A 16,499-nucleotide genomic window follows, 5' to 3' on the forward strand; every position below is an offset into this window, starting at 1 on the left:
TCCCTACGAGACAAGGAAGTCCTGCACCCTTACATTCCTGACAGGTTCTGGGAAATTCCAGGTTTATCTGCACAGCCATTTTTGTTAGTTTTCAGCTGACACACTATAATACTAAACCAAACACTAATGTCAGGAGTAGCTTTCTTTCTGTGAGATTAACCCTATACAGCTGAGATAAACAGTTAAAAAACAACTTGAATTGAAAATGTTGAACATTTTACCTCCGTTTGCAGCGTTTCACTTTTCCTCCTATTTGTTCTTGTTCCCCCTTCTCCCGTTATTACATTTTTATTATTTTAACTTAATTTTACCTTACAAGAATACTCATCCTAAGAATTCTAATATTTGTTTTTAAGGAAAAAACACTGCTTACTTTCCTGAGATCTTGGGTCCCACTGTCCATTTTTTAGATGGGAGGAATTTATGAGGCTAGTTTTTCAATGCAATACATGAAACCAGTCTAAAGATTGACACATGTGATTGGGTAATTTAATATTTGATGGAGTTTTATACATCAAACCAGTACAGCAAGATGAATTATCTTGTTGGCTGCTTAATGATCCTGATCATGGTGATGGGCTGAACCCAAGTAATACTTCTTATGAGATCATCCATGTATTGTCACCACAGTTGCTCTGAGCAGCAACCTCTGTGTCACACTCACCAGCTTGCTAAAATTATTCTGCTGATTTGTTATTTGTTGGGCATTCAGCTGTAAAGGTTGCACCATCCAGAATCTACATTATTCAAACTTATATAAATGGTTGTACTGGTGAAAAGATCAAAAAAAAATTATGGCCTAGAACTTTGGCCGACGGGCACAAACGGGCCTACTAAGCCCTCAAAATAATGGGTTAGCACGCGCGCACATTTCTGGCCGGACGTGTGCCGTCCGCAATATTGGGAAAGGACAAATAAATTGTGTCCATATTTGGAACAGGTGTTAGGTCCTTTGCACATGCAAATAAAGGGCCTAACATCTGTTTGAGGCCCCCACTGCAAGATTGGTTTGCCCTGAGTGCACTCAGGAAACCCTGCTGTTTAACTGTGCTCTTGATCTGGATTTGGAGGAAAAAGAGCTGCCTTATCTCTAGGTTTCAGTTGGGAAAAAAATTACAAGGGAGCAAAATGAAAATATAATGCCGTGCTATTTGATGTAGATTTCCGACCAAAAAAAAACTAGGTGTCCTTGAAGTTCAGAGTGAATTCTGATTTGTTCAGATAAGTAAACAGTGTTGAAAAAGACACAACAGTGGATCTTCCATTATCTGCACTCCAGTTATCTGCCTGCCCAATTATCAACCCGAATTCTCATGGACAAACCTGAGATGTTAGGTTATTGTGCAGCCTACTCATATTATTTAGTATTTTGTACCCCGTGTCCTTTTCTCATTAAATAAAAATTACATTTTTTTTTTACTATGCATCCCTCTGCATCCCTCCCCATCACTAGGGTATTGCTATGCAAGATAAAAATTTGTGGTGATTCAATTATCCATGCTGGGCTGCATTGAGGCTGCACGGGGAGGAGGTCTTGAGGAGTTGGCTCCAGATTCAGGCCAGGAATAAGGAACATATACCAGGGTGAGCCGGAGAGAAGTGATTTGATGATCAGTATAATATAAGTAACATTCATATTTTGAACTTCCTAACAGCACCAGCACTAGCATTAGCATTTGAAGATGAAAAGCACAACAGATGTCCCTGGCAGTTATTTTCTGCTGCATACGGAAAGTGTGTCTGTCACCACTGCTGAGGGATGACTCAGCTGAGGAAAAAGAAGGACCTTTAGGAATTCTGGTATGGAAAGTAGATTTATTAGAGCAAGGGAAAGACAAAATTAGAGAAAGGGATGAAGTATTTACTGGAAGTGGGGTGGGATGAAACACAATCCAAATAGTTGATGGAGTCTGAGCTTGTAATAAATATCTATGGAAAGTCTATTGCCAAAGATAGAGAGAGAGAGAAAGCCAGAAAAATAAGGGAAGAGATGGACCATACAAAGGTAAAGAACGGATGAAAATTGGAAACATATTTGGAGTACTATCATTTATATTAGCAAAAGAGCCAAGTTCTTATAAAATGTAATTAAAGTAACTTGACTGCAGAATATTCCAATATTTCAGATTTTGTCATCATTCTTAAAAATATAAGCTTGTGCACATGCTCAAAATTGATTCACGATGTTAAATTATTATTTTCTGTATATTTAATTTAATTGAGTGATGGCTGGAAGAGTGAATGGAGACCCAACACAAAGAACTCTCAGCCAAATGTTTGTCTGAGAGAACTGAGAGACCAGCTGCAATCACTGAGCTTTTCTTGAGATGTTTCAATCGGCGTAAAGGGCCAAATCACCCTCTGCGTGAATCTTACTTTCGTTTTACTGGCGAGATTGAGAAGCCATGCAAAACCCATGCAGGTGAGGTTAAATTCGTTTCAGGTTCAGACCACAAAAAATTACCTAGCGGAAGTATTTCAGGTGGATCAATTGCCTGGTTAACATTCCACCCGCCAGTATTAATTGGGGACACGGCTTCCGGTTCTTGGCTGGGTGTGCGCATTCAAACGTGCCTAGATTAAACCCGGAAGTGGGCGTGTTGGAGCTGGGTTGTGGTCTTGCTGATGAAATCTACAATTTTGACTACCCACCTTGCTCCAGCCCTCCATTCTTCGGGGTTAAAATTACCCCCAGGTGTAGGTCTACTCCTGGGCCTTAAGAAGGCCAAACGAGGAAGGAGGCATTGCTGAATTTGGATCTAGGGAATGAGGCGGGCCAAGTGGAGCAAGTGTCAGTGGAGGAATATTTAGGGAACAGCGATCATAGTATCATAAGGTTTAGAATAGCTATGGAAAAGGACCTGGACCACTCTAAAGTAAAAATACTCAATTGGAGGAGGGCCAATTTCAGTGGGATGAGAACAGATTTGGAATGGATCAATTGGAATCAAAGATTGGCAGGCAAAACAGTAATTGAACAATGGGCGGCCTTTAAGAAGGAGATGGTTCAGGTACAATCTAGGTACATTCCCACAAGGGCAACTAAAGCCAGAGCTCCCTGGATGACAAATGAGATAGAGAGTAAGATGAAGCAGAAAAAAGGGGCATATGACAGATGTCAGGTTGATAACACAAGTGAATATAAAAAGTTCAGAGGGGAAATGGAAAAGGAAATTAGAGGGGCAAAGAGAAATTATGAGAATACATGGGCAGCCAACATAAAAGGGAATCCAAAAGTCTTCTATAGGCATGTAAACAGTGAACGGGTAGTAAGAGGAGGGGTGGGGCTGATTAGAGACCAAAAAGGAGATCTACTCATGGAGGCAGAGGGCATGGCCGAGGTACTAAATAAGTACTTTGCATCTGTCTTCACCAAGGAAGAAGATGCTGCCAGAGTCTCTGTAAAGGAAGATGTAGTTGAGATACTGGATGGGCTAAAAATTGATAAAAAGGAAGTACTAGAAAGGCTAGCTGTACTTAAAGTAGATAAGTCACCCGGTCAGGATGGGATGCATTCTAGGTTGCTGAGGGAAGTAAGGGTGGAAATTGTGGAGGTACTGGCCATAATCTTCCAAACATCCTTAGATATGGGGGTGGAGCCAGAGGACTGGAGAATTGCAATTGTTACACCCTTGTTCTAAAAAGAAGGATAAACCCAGCAACTACAGGCCAGTCAGTTTAACCTCGGTGGTTGGGAAACTTTTGGAAATGATAATCCGGGACAGAATTAGCAGTCACTTGGACAAGTGTGGATTGATTAGGGAAAGCCATCACGGATTTGTTAAAAGCAAATCGTGTTTAACTAACTTAATAGAGTTGTTTGATGAGGTAAGAGAGGGTAATGAGGACAATATAGTTGATGTGATGTATATGGACTTTCAAAAGGCGTTTGATAAAGTGCTGCATAATAGGCTTGTCATCAAGATTGAAGCCCATGGAATAAAAGGGGCAGTAGTAGCATGGATACAGAATTGGCTAAGTAACAGGAAGCAGAGAGTAGTGGTGAACAGTTTTTCGGATTGGAGGGAGGTGTACAGTGGTGATAAACTTCAAGAGGATATAGACAAGCTGGTGACATGGACGGATACGTGGCAGATGAAATTTAATGCAGAAAAATGTGAGGTGATACATTTCGGTAGGAAGAATGAGGAGAGGCAATATAAACTAAAAGGGGTACAGGAACAGAGAGAACTGGGGGTATATGTACACAAATCATTAAAGGTGGCAGGCAGGTTGAGAAAGCAGTTAAAAAAGCATACGGGATCTTGGGCTTTATAAATAGAGGCATAGAGTACAAAAGCAAGGAAGTCATGATGAATCTTTATAAAACACTGGTTCGACCACAACAGGAATTTTGGGCGCTATTTTAACACCCGCTACCGGGTGCGTTCCTGGCGGGGGGGGGGGCTCTGAAAATCGTAGAATCCCGGCGCGGTACGGGAGCCCGCCCCGAACCCACGCACTTCCGGGTTCCCCGTTGACGCGCCGGCGTGCGCGCGCAGCCCCCGCTGGTGGGAATCCCGCAGGCAATTAAAGCCAGCGGGATGCCACTTGAAGGTATTTATTTAGGTATTTCAGGTCATTAACTGACCTGATTAAGGGACTATGTGGGATTTTAGAACAAAATGGGACTGTTTCCCACACCAGGGGAAACACTCCTAGGTCAAATGGACGTGTTGCAGCTGTCAGCCTGTGGCAGCTGCAAAGGTCCATTTGACAGGTTGGGGGGGGAGACCCTCACTCATTGCAGGAGGCCACTCTGTCACTTGGGACAAAGTTTGGCCTCCACCACCCTCCTCCTGACAGTCAAAGTCACCAACCTGCACACTTACCCCGGGGTCCGGAGACATGTACCTACATTGCGGACCCCCTTAGATGTACATCTTGCGGATGGGGGCCGCCATAGCTGCAGTCATGACCTCCTCGGAGGGCGAACAGCATCACCAGCCTCCCCAGCCTCGCCATCCACGCCGTCCACCTCTGACACGTGGAGCTCCACAACACAGTGCTGTGACACATCCACCTGCACAGCAGGAGGGAGGGCTACTGCAGAGAGAGATGCGTCGCAGAGGGCACTACCCTCGCCACAGGGTCCACAGACCGAGGCTCAGCCTCCTGGACCTCTCTGAGCAGCAGTGCACACGGAGGCTCAGAGTCACTCGACATGTAGTTGTGGACATCTGCAGCCTCTTTCATGCCGAGCTGCTCCTGGCTGGCCCGAGCACCATCTTCTTACCTGTCGCTGTCAAAGTCACCACTGCCCTCAACAACTTTTCCTCCGCATCCTTCCAGGGTGCCACCGGGGACATCGCCGATGTCTCTCAGTCGTCTGCGCAGAAGAGCCCTGCAAATACACCTACACCACTCTGCAGTGACACAATGGGTGGCATCAGTCGTGGGTCCTCATAGTGATCCTCAGGAGCGGGCATTATTGCACAGACCAGACAGGATTCGCGAAGACATGGCAGTAGTGGTGCCAATATAATATGTAATGTGAGTTGTTCTGAAATTCAATATAAGTAACACCCATGACAAACCCTCAAACACCCTTGTGCATCCCCTTCCTGCTCACTAAAACGTTTGCCTTACGCTGCCTACTGCACATATGTGATGCATGCCCTGTGGCTGCAGCACAGGTAGTGGCAGGTTGAGTGAGGCTGACCGTGAAAGAGATGCACGAGAGGGTGAGTACGAGATAGAGCCATGAGATTGTATGAGGATTGGGTTGAGTGGTAGTGGTGGGATGAGTACTGGCGAGGTGAGTAGGTGCAGGTAAGATGAGGATGAGGTTTGAGTGGGTGTGAGGGGTGATGTGACAGAGTAGTGTTGGCAGTGCTGAAGGAGATGTGGGGTGGGGGCAGTGCTGTGGCAGATGGAGTGTAGGGGAAAGACTACGTGTACTCACTTTGGCTGACCTACTGAGGTCATTGGAGCGCCTCCTGCACTGTATGCAGGTGGGTGATATGTTGGTGGCGCCGGTGACCTCCTCTGCCAACTCGAGCCAGGCCTTCCTGGTGGCAGAGGCAGGCCGCTTCCTCCCGCCCGCCGGGAGGAAGATCTCTGTCCTCCCCCTCCTCCTCCTCACCCCATGTATTGATACCTGGAGTGAGGCATCATTAAACTGGGAGCAGCCTTCCCCCTGGGCTGCTCCATGCTGTCATTTTTGCTATTTGTTGCAGCATCTGTCAGTGGAGGACTGACCCTTTAAATAGAGCGCCTCCAGCTGACAGATCTTACTGCGCATGCGCAGCCCGCCCGATGCGCAGATCAGCAGTGGGGAACGTGGAGGAGCAGGTAAGTGGATCCAATTAGTGGTTTGTCTGCTACGATCGCGCGGGAAACTCACTAATTTCACCGGGCGCGTTACCCACGCGCACGATAGCCCCCCCACCGAGAACCCGCAGCCCTGGTAACATCGAGCCCATTGTGTCCAATTCTGGACGCCGCACTTTAGGAAAGATGTGAAAGCCTTAGAGAGGGTGCAGAAGAGATTTACTAGAATGATTCCAGGGATGAGGGACTTTAGTTACGTGGATAGACTGGAGAAGCTGGGGTTGTTCTCTTTGGAACAGAGAGGAGATTTGATGGAGGTATTCAAAATCATGAAGCGTCTAGACAGAGTAGAGAGAGAGAAACTGTTCCCATTGGTGGAAGGGTCAAGAACTATTGGACATAGATTTAAGGTGATTGGCAAAAGAACCAAAGGTGACATGAGGAAAAACTTTTTTACACAGCGAGTGGTTAAGATCTGGAATGCAGTGCCCGAGAGGGTGGTGGAGGTAGATTCAATCATGGCATTCAAAAGGGAACTGGATAAGTACTTGAAAGGAAATAATTGCAGGGCTATGGGGATGGGGGGGCGGGGGGGGAGTGGGAATAGCTGGATTGCTCTTGCATAGAGGCGGCATGGACTCGATGGGCCAAATAGCTTCCTTCCGTGCTGTAACCTTTCTATGATTCTATGAACATAGAAGAGTGATTGTTTACTATTGAGTAGCTGCCCTGCATATCTGGAGCAATGATTAAAAAGATTTTTTAATGCATTTCTTCTTGGGCCTTGAGCTCCCCCGCTTGAAGTAGCATGGTGTCACTCTGAGGTCAGCATCCTTCATGGGTACAACTACAGGCATGGGTACCTGCCCAGAATATTTAAAGAACTCCAAGATTTGGGACCGTCATGAGTTGGTCACAGTGGTGACCAGAATTCCTGCCCCATCGCACTTCCAAATAGATTACAACATTTCTACCCTCTAGTATTTTGCTCGTCCATAGTGTCACACCTTTCTAAGGCATCACATCTAAAAGTATGGCCTCAGATATGATTTATCTCAGGGCACACTCAACTAGAGGACACAAAAATTACACATCCAATTGACTAAATATGAATAAATCAAAAATACAAAAATTAGAATGAAAATGAATAACCACCAGAAAACCAAGCAATCAAATCCCACAGTTTTTTTTAAAAAAGTAATAATTCATCAACAAGCAATTACCAGAAAGCCAACTGTTCAAATACTTTTGGCCTCTATTTTTTTCTTTGGATGAGATGTTAATCCGTCTTTCGGATGAGTCGTTAAACCAAGGCCCGATCTGCTCTCACAGTTGGACGTAAAGATTCAATGGCACTATTTTGAAGATCAGAGAGTTGTTCCCAGTGTCCTGGCCAATATTTATCCCTCAACCAACATCACTTAAACTGGGTGATATGGTCATTATCTCATTGCTGTTTATGGGACCTTGCTGTGCGCAAATTGGTTGCCACGTTTCCTACATTACAACAGTGACTACACTTCAAAAGTATTTAATTGTCTGTAAAGCACTTTGGGACGTCCTGAGGTCGTGAAAGCCGCTAGATAAATGCAAGTTCTTTCTTCTTTCACTCAGATCAGCATGAACAGGTAAAAATGACATTCATAACATAACAAACTAAAGAATTACACCGCTTTAAAAACAAATCACCAAAGATACTTACAAAATTAGTTATTTAATATTAGAAATGCCGGCAAGAACTTTCTCATACATAGACCTGTCATTCTGTCTGGGACCTGGGGCTTGAGTTGTATTTTTCCTTTAGATCTTAGATACTGGAGATTCCCACCTGCTGCAAATGAATTCTGTGAAGAGAAAAAATGTATCATGAGAGTAGGAGGAGTAAATGTTTGCTTTTAATGGATAGAACATTGTCAGATGTTCATGCCTGAACTCCTAATATGAAGATGAAAATTTACCCTCAAGTTTTCACCATCTTTCTCTGCTACTACAATATTTAGACTGTGCTGTAACAACCACGCAGAAAACCTACAAACAACACTGGAGACACGAGTGGTAGGAAAAAGCACACACACATACAAAAAAAAAAATTTTCAGCCTTTTTCAAAGAATTCAAAGTTATGGCTGTTATTTCTTTTGTACACCTTAGTCAAATAGGGACAAAAAAGACTTGTTAGGGACATTGAAACAGCAATCAAAAATCATTTAAATTAGATAGGTGGAGAGGGCAGCGAGTTAACTGGATCTCAGATGGGATGGATCATAGGATAGAAGGTAGTCAAAAGAAGAATTTGGACACAGAAACCCAGAGAGACATGTATCAGACTCCTGGAAAAAAATCACACATGGGGATTCATGAAAAGGAGGTAAATTTACAATAAGATGTTTATGCATGAATGCTCGAAGCATTTAAAAATAAGATGCCAGAACTTTAGGCTGTTATGGCAGCAGGGAATTACAAAGGGCTCGATTTTAAAACAAAAGTCCGGGTGCATTGAGGGTTGGAAGTCAATGAAAACCGGCTTTTCAAGCACTGGGCGGAAATCCCGGCTCCCAGACGCCAAAGAACACACACGACCCAGAGCCACCTGGGTGCGCAAGTCCTTCCCGAACCCGGAAGTGTCGCCAACAATTAAAGTCAGCGGGCTGATATTTAAACCACTAAATCAACTAGTTAAAGTCGTTAAAAATAAATAAATGTAATTTAGATTGAAGGCAAGCAATTTCACAGCTGCCTCAGTGTGTTTCCCGTGCTGTGTGAAACACGACATTGGGAAGTCGTCTGGTTTAGGCCGGTGGTCATTTGGACATTTAAATCCCTGTTTGACAGTTGGGGATAAAAGGTGAATTATTGCAACAGGGCAGCCAGTTCTCTCAGACAAACTTTTGGCTGGGAGATTTTTGTGCTTAGACTGAAAATTCTTGGTTTCCACTCAGAATTATTCTGTTTACACATATTGACCAACTTTTCGGACCCCCTCAAACTGACACCATCAGGTTTTGGGGGGGGAGGGCACAATGGCTGCATTCACCAGTGCATCCGAGGATGAGGAACATCACCATCCTCGCCAGGCACGGTGTGCACTTCCGCCACTTGTAGCTCCACAACACAGGCACCTGCACAAGAGCACAGAGGAGAACAACAGAGGGAGCAACGTCGCAGGAGGCACTGCCCTCGTCAGAGGGTCCACAGACCGAGGCTCAGCTTCCTGGACCTCTCTGAGCAGCAGTGCATATGGAAGCTGAGAGTGAGTCGCCAGGTGGTCGCAGACATCTGCAGCCTCCTTCATGCCGAGCTGCTCCCGGCTGGGCCTGGCGGCATCCCATTACCTGGTTCAGTTGAAGTCACTACTGCCCTCGACTTCTTTGTCTCCGGATCATTCCATCGGTGACATCGCTGGAGTCTCTCAGTCATCTGCACACAAGTGCATAAGGCAGGTCACCAACGGTTTGTTTCACAGGGCCTCTAAATATGTCAACTTCCCCATGGACGATCTCAGCCAGACGGAGAGGGCAGTGGGATTCCACTCTGTGGCTGGCTTCCCACGTGTACAGGGTGCAATCGATTGCACCCAAATAGCAATCCAAGCACCTCCACACGAGCCAGGACTGTTCATCAACAGATAGGGGTAACACTCCATCAACACTCAGCTCGTTCGTGACCACTGAAAAAGATGTCTTCACAAGTGAGCCAGATTCCTGGGCAGCTGCCATGGTTCGTTCATTCTGAGGGAATCCAAGATCCCAGGCCTCTTCCACACACTGGACACCCTTAAGGGTTGGCTCCTCCGGGACAAGAGATACCCACTGCACACGTTGGTCCTGACATCTCTGAGGAACCCCATCAGCGAGCAACAGCGCCAATACAACGACAGGCCCATCGTCACCAACTCTATAATTGAACATAAGATAGGGCTGCTGAAGATGCGATTTCGGTGCCTTGATCATTCTGGGGGAGCACTTCAATACACAGCAGCGAGAGTGGGTCGCATTATAGTAGTGTATTGTACAACATGGCGCAACAGAGAGGGGTACCGGTTGATGAGGCCCCGTGCCCTCATCCACCATCCATATCTGCAATCAACTATGAGGAGGAGGAGGAGGAGGATGAGGATGAATTTGTGGGCAGAGCAGCGGCTCACTTGGCTGCTCATGAGGCCAGGGAAACACTCATATGGGAACGGTTCTCATAAGATCAGAAAGTGAGAAAAGTCCAGTCCTCACACCACCTGGAAAAAGCAGCACCAACACCAGCCCACCCCCCCAAACACACGAAACAGTCCTGTAACTACACATACACCACTGTCAAGTCACCCACTGGGCGACATTAAGTGTCACCGTTCATGATGAAGCACAAAAGCTAGTCAAGAATAGGCAAGACGTGGCAGTAGTGGTGAGAATGATAACATTTTAATATGACTTTAAAAAAAAACAAATATAAATGAAAAGCATGACAGTCTGTCAAACACCCTTGTGCATACCCTTCGTGGTCACAAATCCTTAGCCTTTCTCTTTCGACTACTTTTACGTAGTGCATCCCCTGTGGCTGCAGAAGAGGAAGAGGCAAGTTGTTCATGTCCATGGCCAAACTGTTTAGATGCTTTGGGCCTATGCCCTCTGGGTTTTGGAGCCCGTGAGGGCCCCTCCAAAGACTGCTCCACCTGCATCTGTGCAGGGGCAGACTCGGCCACCTGGAGAGGAGGCAGCATTGTGGGTACTGGTTGAGAGGGGGGCAATGGGTGAGACTTTGGAGCGCTTTGAGTGGCATCCCCATTTTCATATCCCCTTTCACCATCATCCCTCTCCTAGACCAGGCCCACATCACTCCTACCATCCTGCTGGAGAACAGTTTGGAGGACATGTACGATGCATTGGAAGCCCAGTTGTAAAGTTTCTGTCTGCCTGTCTAAGGCGGCAGAATGTTGTTCACCGAGAGTCTGAACGGCCATTGTGAGGGCCTGAATGGACTCATCTGTCAGCTGTGCTTGAAGCTCAATGGAGGCTAGCCTTCTCTCCATCGCAGACATTCCTGCACTAACCTGCAACACTATCTTAGACATCTTCAGCAGTTACCTGTGACACTATCTCAGACAGTTCCTTACGTCGCTGTGACAGTATCTCAGAGATTCCCTCACATACCTGTGACAGTATCTCAGAGATTCCCTCCCGTGCCTGTGCCACCATTCCACTAATGCAGGAGTTGGACTCCTCCATCCTCTGGGCTATTGTGGAGAGTGTGTGTGGCACCTGTTCCAGTACCTCGCAAATGTGCTGCTGTCCTTGATCATTCTCCTTTCAAGGGATGGACCCTGGGGTTCAGCATCTGCGTCCAGCTGAGCAAAGCCTGGAGGGGAGTGTGCTCACTGATGCGAACTCTCCACGGCTGCCCCTGCCACCAGTGTCTGCTAATGCTCACTTGTGTGTGGTGACTCACCAGGTGCCAACCCAACTCACTGACTACTAGGACCCACTGAGGTGTGAGTATCTGCGCTGGTGGATGGCTCGCTAAGATGTGACAGTGCACCCTCAGAGGCCGGGAGCTCCTCTGAGGAATCGCCCTCTCCCCCTGCCATCACTGCGGTTGTTGAAGGGCCTGTAAGAGAACCGAAGGCAATATTAAGCATCATCACAGATGTATCATGTTGCGATGAGATACTGAGGTGTTCAACATGCCAATCGTTGTTAACAACAATTCATGTTGTGTGTGATGAATGTTAAAGTTGTGTCACTAGACTTACATGGGATGCCAGATTCAGCGTCCCCAATGGGGGACAGGAACTCTAGGGTGCAGCTGATCTCCAGGACCACTCCGCCTCATCGAGGACCACTTTTTGTTGTGGCCTCCCCCCAGTCCTAGACCTCTCGTGTACATTTTGCACTCCTTTCTAGAAGGGGAGAAAGTACAGATGTGTGAGTGAATGAGTGATGGTGAAGTGGTCAGCCGATGAATGCATTGCTTTGGGTGAGGCTGACCGCGAAAGGGGTGCATCAGAGGGTGAGTATGAGACAGAGACCTCACATTGGATTAAGATTGAGGTGAGTGGCCATGGTGGGGTCACAAATGGGGAGGTGAGGCAGTGCTGAGGAAGTGAAGGTAAGTTGAGGATGAGCCTTAAGTGGGTGTGAGGAGTGATGTGATGGAGTAGTCTTGGCAGTGCAGAATGAGTTGGGGGGGGAGTCAGTGATGTGCACCACGGAATGTAGGAGAATCAGTAAATGTACTCACTTTTGCTGATCTCATTAGGTCATTGAAATGCTTCCTGCACTGGACCCAGGTGCGGGATATGTTGCTCCTGCTGGTGACCTCCTCTGCCACCTCGAGCCAGACCTTCTTGGTGGCAGAGGCAGGGCACTTCCTCCTGTCGGCCGGGTAGAATAGTTCCCTCCTCCTCCTCACCCCGGCCAATAGCATCTGAAGTGAGGCATCGCTGAATCTTGGAGTAGCCTTGCCCCTGTGCTGTTCCATTGGGTCTTCCTGCTCTTTGCTCCAGCAAATCCACTGGAGCAATGGCCCTTTAAATCCAGACGCTCCAGCTGACAGCCTGTCATGCAGGAGTGCAGTCCGCCCACTGCACAGCTTTCGGACGGCAAACGTGGAAACAAGGTTAATGGCAACTAATTAAGTCGCGATCGTGTGGGGAACAGTAAGTCTTTATTATTCGCGTTTGCCACTCGCCTATTGACCCCCCGCTGCCTTATTAAAATCATGCCCAATGTGTGGGAATAGGAGAAACATGGCTAAAACCAGAGAATGGAGATGAACTTAACATTCAGGAGTATAGAGTGTTCAGCAGAGACAGAAAAGTAAGTGGTATATTAGGTACATCTGGGAGATAAATGAATTTAATCCGGTGGGAGGGGTAAACTACATAATGCACTACTCTGGGTAGACATCTGTAGAGCAAAATTTGACGAGTAAGTTTGAGGATTATCTGTACAACAACCTAGTTGTCATTATTGACGTAGTAAATTGCAGACAACAAAGCTTTAAAAGAGGAACATCCTGCCGAACTAATTTCCTTGATTTTTTTGAGGAAGTAGCAATCCAAGTGGATTGTTGTAAATTTTACAACATTGTGTACTTAGACTTCCAAAAGCCACCAGATTCTTCTGGTCACTTGTTTTGTGTATGTCACCAAGTGCAAACCCTCTGGCTCACTCGATATTCCTCCCTGAATGGATTTCTGTATCAGTTAATGCTGCTGAAAGAATTAGTGATATTGTGTGCTCTGAAGTCCTGGCAGGGTTCTGCTTCCTCTGACACATCTGGAGGAGGAGAAGAAGAGAGGTTAGAAAGTTCACTTGTCACTTTCAATAGGAGTGGCCTGATGGTTTCATGATATAGCTTGCAGACAGATAGTGCACGATTCAATAGGGTGAAAAGGAAAAGAAGAAGCTGGCACTTGCTCCCCTACGTTCTTCCCTCTGATCCACTCTATCACCTCTTCCCTAAGATTTGGTGAGCTTATTCCTCAAAGGGAGGGAGAAGGCTAAGGCTTGGGGGCCTGTCACCTGTTGCATTTCTCATTCTGGTATTATAGATTGTTTTCTTCTTGAAAACCATGATATGCAATAAAACCTAAGGGTCAGCATGTATCTCATTATGGGTGTGATAATAGGTACATGCACCAAGCAATTACATTCATTGTGAGGCTTTTAGTAGGGTGATTGCATACAAGGCTGTTAGTGAAAGAAGGGGGTATAAAGGACACTGTACTGCCTCATGAGCATTGATGATCTGCATTTCAAGCACTGTAACACAGTGTGAGGTGAGGCCATTGTAAGTGGTAGACTTGTTTAGTCTAGTGCATTATTGGAAAGTGTGGCTGTCTCCTTTTACCTTGCCTGACCTGGTAAGGTCATTAAATTTTGTCAGGTACTGAGTTGCATGGGTTGTTGTTGCTGGCATGGACTATAAAAGCCACGTGGGGTGAATCGAATTGACTGAAGACTGGCTTCTGTGATGGTGGGGATATCGGGAGGAAGCCGAGATGGATCATCCACTCAGCACTTCTGGCTGAAGGTGGTTGCAAACGCTTCAGCCTTGCCTTTTGCACTCACGTGCTGGACTTGCCATCATTGAGGATGAGGATGTTCACGAAGCCTCCTCCTCCTGTTAGTTGTTTAATTGTCCACCACCATTCACGACTGGATATGGCAGGACTGCAGAGTTTTGATCTGATCCGTTGGTTGTGGGATCGCTTAGCTCTGTCTATAGCATGTTGCTTCGTTGTTTAGCATGCATGTAGTCCTCAGTTGTACCTTCACCAGGTTGGCACCTCATTTTTAGGTACGCCTGGTGCTGCTCCTGGCATGCTCTTCTACACTCCTCATTGAACTAGTGTTGATCCCCTGGCTTGATAGTAATGGTAGAGTAGGGATATGCTGGGCCATGACGTAACAGATTTTGGTGGAATACAATTCTGCTGCTGCTGATGGCCCACAGCGCCTCAAGGATGCCCAGTTTTGAGCTACTAGATCTGTTCTGAATCTATCCCATTTAGCACGGTGGTAGTGTAATGCATCCAAGTTTGCTGACAATACAAAGCTAGGTGGGAAAGTAAGCTGTGCAAAGAGTCTGCAAAGGGATATAGACAGATTAAGTGAATGGGCAAGAAGGTGGCCGATGGATTATAATGTGGGGAAATGTGAAATTATCAACTTTGGTAGGAAGAATAGAAAAGCAGAATATTTTTTAAAAGGTGAGAGACTAAGAAACATTGATAGTCAGACGGATTTGAGCATCCTTGTACACGAATCACAAAAGTTAACATGCAGGTACAGCAAGCAATTAGGAAGGCAAATGGTATGTTAGCCTTTATTGCAAGGGTGTTGGAGTATAAGAGTAAGGAAGTCTTGCTGCAATTATATAGGGCTCTGGTGAGACCACGCCTGGAGTACTGTGTACAGTTTTGGTCTCCTTACCTAAGGAAGGATATACTTGCCTTAGAGGGGGTGTAATGAAGGTTCACTAGATTGATTCCTGGGATGAGAGAGTTATCCTTTGAGGAGAAATAGAGTAGAATGGGTTTATATTCTCTGGAGTTTAGAAGAATGAGAGGTGATCTCATTGAAACATATAAAATTCTTAGAGGGCTTGACAGATAGATGCTGAGAGGCTGTTTCCCCTGGCTGGAGTGTCGAGAACTAGGGATCATAGTCCCAAGATAAGGGGAGGCCATTTAGGACCAAGATGAGGAAAAATTTCTTCGCTGAGAGGGTTGTGAATCTTTGAAATTCTCTACCTTGGAGGTCTGAGATTGATAGATTTTGGAACACTAGGTGAATCAAGGGATATGGGGATAGGGCAGAAAAGTGGAGTTGAGGTAGAAGATCAGCCATGATCTTATTGAATGGTGCAGCAGGCTCGAGGGGCCGTATGGCCCACTCCTGGTCCTATTTCTTATGTTCTTATGTTCTAAGTCCTGCAGCAGCACATTAATTCCTATCTCCCCCCAATCATTTGTGTTCCTGATGCCTGAGCTTGTCCTGTTTACTGATATTAGGTCCAATATAGAAACTGTTACAGAGCCAACCCACTTCATATCAAGTGGGTGTGAATCATGCACTGCCCTACATCCACTCTCCATTCTGCCCCAGTGGAAAAGCTAAGCTCTAGTTTGCCCATTCGACCTGTCCAAATATGTACCTCAAGCTATGCCAACATTGTAAAACTGGGCACAAGCAGCATACTTTCATTTGAGGTCTAAAATCTGCTTTTTAACTGCATACACATCGGAAAATCTAGGCTATTGTTTCCAGCAAATTTGCTGTTTTACAATAATAGGTAAACTCATGTCATGCTTAGGATGGAGCGAGAATGTAAGAGACTTCAGAAACCAAATTCCAAGTTTATTTAAAACTCTGCCAGTCCTGGAGATAGATCCTTGTGACATGCAAGACTATGGGGCCAAAAATCTGTGCCCCTTCCAGTGCACTTCCAGCATAACTCCGGTATGTAAAGCTGCAAATTAGGCGAGGACCCAAATATGCCAGGTCAAAGTCTTCCCAAAGAGTTTGCAAAGGTCTTTGTGAGGGGTAGAACCTCCACCCATCCTGGACAAGGTCAGCAGTGTAGAAGGGGGCATGGATAGGGGTGGGGAGGGGGTGCGAAGTTACCACGTCTCCAACTGGTGGAACAATAGTGGGCTGGTATTCTGAGTGGAAGCAGGCATATCAGCATGTCCAAAATGGATTTGGGTCCCACCTTGGGAGTCCAGGCCTGG

This window comes from Heptranchias perlo, chromosome 3, assembly GCF_035084215.1.
Source record: "Heptranchias perlo isolate sHepPer1 chromosome 3, sHepPer1.hap1, whole genome shotgun sequence".
NCBI classification, from domain to species: Eukaryota; Metazoa; Chordata; class Chondrichthyes; order Hexanchiformes; family Hexanchidae; genus Heptranchias; species Heptranchias perlo.